Raw genomic sequence first — 6488 nt, 5'->3', positions numbered from 1 at the left:
GAGGGAATCTAGTTTGATGCTCACAATGATGCTAGTAAGTCCTATACACATTTTTTTAGCATGGTGGGGACACTTCTTAAGTATTCGTGTATGTTTCATCGTACCTAAGAGGGAAAAACTATGCATTTCAAGTAGGTACCTCAAAGATTAATACAAAATTTTCTTAGCATGGTGGGATTGAAGACTGCAGTCGCAGTGTCGCTTGACATTTACCATACATGTTTTTCTTAGCATTGTGGGAAGGTCAAGCTCCCCAAATTTCTTCTAAACAGGAGAGACACTGGGAGGTTGTCTAATTTTCTAGTGAGCAAAGGAACTGAACATGAACAAAACCATAAGGGACTTTAATGAATTGGTAGGAACATAACTTAAACAATCACTTGGAATCGAACTTTAAACTTTAAATTGTGTAATCACATTAAAATGCAAATGCTAACCCATAATCCTTGTCATCCAAATGCATATCAATGGGCAATTACAAGGACTCGTGGTGAATAAAGCCCTCAGTACACACGGATGATGAATAATGAAACTCGATCAATTTGTAGCATTCAACTAATTGCAAATCAACATTCACAAGCAACATGAGCATGTTTGCATTATGCAACAAATGTTGAATATATTCAGCCTTACAAGCAATGAAATATGAGGGAATATATAATTTGATTGCAAACAGATGTACAATGTCTCTTAATAATATTGCAAGCTATGTACGAATGAGGGCAATTGATATCTAATGTTCACATAACTCATAATCCCTACAAGCAATGACAATAGATATATTGTAAGGATGGTCGGTCCTCTATAAACACAGATATACACACAACAAGTCATATACATGAAAAATAGAAATAGTATTAATACATACAAACACTTGGGAAGATGTTGTACCAAGAGGTTGTGAATGTCATAGCACCCTTATAGTCAATAACCGCTCAACGACAGACATGTAGGAATGTTCTTGTGAACAGAGTATGGAGATACACAATGAATGTACGATGTTCTAACAATCAACGTCAATCAACTTGCAAACAAGTATATAATACATGTACAAGTGATGATGATCGACATACAATGAATGAGAACTACTCCTTACAAATAGTCGAAAGGGTGAGTGCAATGAACATAATTTACTGATAATCAACACTAAATGAGCATACTCGCATGCAACAATGGTAGGTACGCTCCAGGTGTGATGGGTATTATGAATACATATATACATCCAAGATGTTATGTATAGGCAAAATACAAAATAGCTGTAGTAAATGTAAATGCATGTAGACGGCACTAGAAAATGGACTTTAAATACAGCTAATCTGCAAGTAACAGTAGGAAGTATAAGCACGAAAATCACAAAAAATGAAGGACTACAACAAATGCAAACTCGTACAAGCTGTTGCAAGGGGCCCGTCATATACACCGCATATTATTTGCAAGCGAATATGAAAGAGTTTTGATAAATGTAAACACGTACAAGTAATATTTGAAGAGTTGCACTGAGCGCAATTAACCTACATATGATAACTGGTGACTCTTGAATACACAGCGCTGAGACAAAACAGCGTTAAACAAAGCTTGTGATGCACAATAGCTAGCTTGGAAGAAGCAACGAGCGACCTATAGTGAAATGCTACAATTCACCTATAAGGAAAAGCAAGGAATCAAAACTAAAAAATCATAAGCCATTGAAGCACAATGCCATGCCACTAGATCCTAAACACTCGTACAAGCGGACAAAAGGCATTTGTAAATTTTAAAATAGAATCTTGTGCACTCTTTAAATAATAATTATTTGTGCAATTGATTATGAGCAAATATTCCAAAATAACCCCCCCCCCCCCTCATGTATTTGAAATATGAGTACATGCATAAGCCCCGACGAGTGTGATGTATGCACAGACATAACATCTAATGATACTACGTGGGTCAAAATGAACTTAAGTTTGAGTCCGATCATTCTACATGAAAAGATAGGAGTTGATATATCTCGAACTATCAAACAAATACATGATCGTGATATCAACCGGGATATTTATTTTATACATTTATATTAGGCATTCAAGGTTTATAATAAAAAAATTCACTAATAAATGCACAAAGCCAGCAAAGAACTCAATCCCCTCTCGGCAAGTTGATAGATTCAATAAGTTTAACCAAAAAAATAAAATTTCCCAATAAAGTTAACCCCGATGATGATCGTGTTGACAGAAACCTCAATCGAATGGTCATGTTGACTGAAACCTCAATCGGAGGGAACCCCAAATATTCAAAGTGCCTCTGAAATTCTCAACAAAATTGAAAATTAAAAAATCATCAAAAGCCTATGATATTTAAAATTAAAATTAAGCATCAACTACTTAGAGCAAAATATACATGCTCCATCCGCAATAATTTGTCATGATGGATAAATATAAAAATCACTTTAGTCACAAAGAGCGAATGTTTAGTCAATAATATCATTATGATTCATTCTCAAATTATATCTTACCAGTAAGGATGTGGCACATGTTCTCTAACTAATAATTTTGCCGTCAAATGGCACCACATGTAAAAAATTATTACCGGGACCCTGTGACTTGGTGGTTTGCAACCAAATGACACAATTATATTAAGGTCATTGATAGAGCCCATATGCTCCCCAATAGCTTCAAATTCTTGAGTAATAAATTAATATGATATGATTGATAGGGCATAAAGCCCTATGTAAGATAAGTTGGATTCAAATTTATCCCCTTAGATAAATATTCATCCCAAGTCTACAATGTATCATTGGACGAAGAAACTCATGGCTGCTAAAAAGGATCCTTCTATCAAGTTGGGTCGACTATCTCCTCTAACTAAATAGACCGGGGGGTCTATCATCACTCCCCTCACCATTCGCATTAAGTACAAGGTGGCAAATTTCTAATGTTAAATATTATATTTCAAATACTAAACTATGCTTCTACTATACACCATATAAGATGTATATGTTTGATTACTAGCCTTAATCAAAAGTTCTCTTTCTTTATCGAGAGGGGTAATTAACTATAAGGGTTTGCGCCTATAGGAAACCTGAACTTAGATCATAAAGTTCTAATAAAATGAGGGAGAAATCTCTAGGTGATTTCTTATTCACAATCCAATCTGTCTTCTAAAAATTTTCCTCGAAACTTATATGTTAAAGCTCTCCTCGACGACCCGAAGAAAAGAAAAGGGGCGGCGGAGAGGCCGGGGTGTGAATTTTCTGAGCCCACGGGGATTACTTACATCAAAAGGAATGCTATTGAAAATTTTCTTGGCGTTACTTATTCCACTTTGTCTCCTTTTAAATACATTACTATGTCATATATCATTTATAATGGGAGTTGGAATCTTCCTGGCTCTTTTCCTCTCTGGTTTACTAGTTTTCGTTTTTCATAGTATCCCCATTAATCCTGTTGGGGTTACCCCAATTTTCTAAAAGGGTATTGTCAAGCAAGTTTTTAAGCACTTGTTTTTGAAAATTATGCTTAGATAATATGCAAGTTGTTAGTTGGAATAAACAAGTTTAGCACAAAAAGTTTATTTTTTATTTTTCTGTGTATTCTTGGATTACAATTATTAGTGATCTAAAATCTACATATGTCCTCATGTGTGTGTGTGTGTGTGTATATATATACATATATACCTGCTACATCTTAACATTTTGCAGGCTCTCAAATTGATGATTACTTCTACCAGCAACAAGAGGTGGCTAATGCTCACAAGCTCACTATTTCTTCTATCATCTACTACTTATGAAGAGAATGGAATGCTAGACTTTTCAATCTTAAGAACCATTCTTCTTGAACTCTTTATTATCATATTTCGAGGGCAATCTTTTTGAAAGTTAAAAGTTGGAAAAGCTGTGAAGAAATTAAGCTCTTCATTTGTTAACACTTTTGAGGTAACTCTATTCCCTTTATCTTTTGCTTTGTATTGGGTTTTATTGTTGTAATTATTTTTATAGTAATAAACTGGCCTAGTCCTGCAATTTCCCTAAAAAAAGTATTTTAGTTAATTATCTTACAATTGAAGACAAGTAAATAAAACAATATTAATATGACATCATATTTATTAGTAATATTTTAAAGAGCAAAAATAATGACTAATAACATATTTTTAACAAAATAAATACACAAGAGAAAGCTATTTAAACCTAATAAAATTGAAAGTATAAACTACAATATTGTAAAACCCCTCCAAAGCTGATTTTTTTTAGTGCAATTAGTCCGTACAAACTGGCTTTAGTACGGGACGAACTGAAGAAAATTGTGAAGAATCTGTTAATTTTGTCTGTACGAACCTGGAAGGGTCGGGACGAACTGAACCCGAGAGCATCGTCCAGGGACGAAATAAATTGGAATTAATTTCGTCTGTACGATCCATGTCCAGAGGAGTTCATCCCTGGACGAATTTGGATCGTCCGGGACGATCAGTGTTGATAAATATCCGATAGAGATATTTTGATATGTTTCTGAGAGAGAGAAAGAAGCAGGAGAGAGAAAGAGAAGGTAAGAGAAGAGGAAAGCTTGGTTTTGGAGCCCACGGAGCGCTTTTCGTCCGACGACGCAGTTGGAAGATTTGTTCGTCTTGCAGTAAGGACTCTAAATCCTAATTCTGTTTTCGAAGATTTTGAGTTTTGATATTTCTGTGCTCAGTTTTGTGTTTCCGTTACCGAATAACGCGCATAATTTTGTATTGACGAAAGTTTTACCGCACAACTTTTGATATGTTTCTAATATGATATTTTACACTATTTGAGTATTTTCTGTAAAGTTTCTACCGGTTATTGTAAAGTTTCTACCAGTTATTTTGAGTTCTGTGCGATTTTTATCGAATAGAAAATTATCAGGATGTTGAAAAATGTTGCTTCAGTACGATAAAAGTCTTATAATGTTGTTGTGGATATTTTGTGATAATTTGGTAAATTTCTGAATCTGTGAATTTTGTGTAAATTCCGTGTACTGCCGTTATGCCGCCGATTATGACTTCTGATTTTCTGAATTGATGATTTGAATGATTGAATATGCATATGAATGCGGATATATGATTGAAAATATATTACCATTACTGAAAGACAAGTTAAGACTGGTTGAACCGTTGGTTGGAGATTGACTTGACCTGTACAGGTGTTGACCTCGATTTTGCCCAAATCGAACCCAAATCCAAATTGACCCTTTTTTAGCTCAAACCCATGTCCCCTTGACCCCTTTGACTAGGTTGACCAGGTCAGCCATTGACTTGGTCAATCCAAGTCCTAAATAGGTCAAAATAGCCTATTTTGTGGAAATTAAGAGCCTATTTAAAGCCTAATCAATTCCAAACGTATTTGAATTCAAACCCATGGCCAAATAACTCTATTTTCCCTCCTAATTGTTCTGAGATTAGATCTTGGCCGTTGAGCATGAGGTTAAACCCTTTAAATAGGAAAATTTAGTTAAAAATTAGGACTTTTTTCTCTCTTGCTCTCTCGCTAGATCGTCTCAACACTTGAGATTTCGTGTGAGAGCTCCAGAGAGGTTCTTCCACCTTCTCCAATCCAAACCCGACGGCCAAGACCCGCCGACAGCGATCCTCCGGCAAACCCGAGATGAAATACCTTCTGAGACTTCGTCCCGTCGATCGAGCGTGCGTTGGATCTCGACGTCAACTAGGAAGTTGTTCCTGGAGAGCCCACGAGTCCAACGAGCCCAAGATCTCCAGAATCCACCGTGTGGATTGATGTATATCTCTAACCCTAGTTAGAACACTTAGGGTTAATTAGCTTCATTGTTAGTGCATATTAATCTAAATAAAATATCCCCCACGATTTTGTTCATGTCCATGACTTGCGTTTAAAATTTCGTGCAATTTCGTGGAGTATCGAGCGAGAATGAAGCCAAAAATCATTTCGGTCTTCGGATTCGCCCTAAGTCTGGATCCACGGGATCTGGACCGTTGATCCCATGATCAATGGTCAGAACCGCATCGTTCCGCAGTTTCGTCCAACCGCAGGAGTTGATCCTGCGGTTCCGCATTTGGTCCGGCAAGATCTGGGCCGTTGATCTCATTCCGCGCAGATCCGACGGCTGTGAGTCCCCGCTGACGTGGCAAGTGGCTTGACCGCCGCCTTTAATCATCAGCCGATGGTTGCGGCGACAGCGCAATCATCGGCAATGATTGCCGCGACTGCGTGGACGAACCCGAGGCCTCCACGCGTTTGACCGCCGCCGCCACGTGTCGCTGCCGATTTGAAATTTTTTTTAAATTATTTTAAAATACATCAAACTTCAAAAATTCACCAAAAATTCATTTTTGCTCCAATTTTGACGTATAATATCTCATTTTGTTCGTATTTTCATCCTCTACATGATTAAATTTTTTTTAATAAAAATGACTTATAAATTTTAAATTATTTACAAAATAGTAAATAATTTATTAAATTTAAATTTTTATTTAATATAATTATTATTATATTTTTATATAATTATAATTATTTATCACTA

Source organism: Dendrobium catenatum, unplaced genomic scaffold (genome assembly GCF_001605985.2).
Source record: "Dendrobium catenatum unplaced genomic scaffold, ASM160598v2 fragScaff_scaffold_231, whole genome shotgun sequence".
NCBI classification, from domain to species: domain Eukaryota; kingdom Viridiplantae; phylum Streptophyta; class Magnoliopsida; order Asparagales; family Orchidaceae; genus Dendrobium; species Dendrobium catenatum.
The sequence above is the reverse complement of the archived record's forward strand: the minus strand, read 5'-3'. Positions refer to the sequence as shown.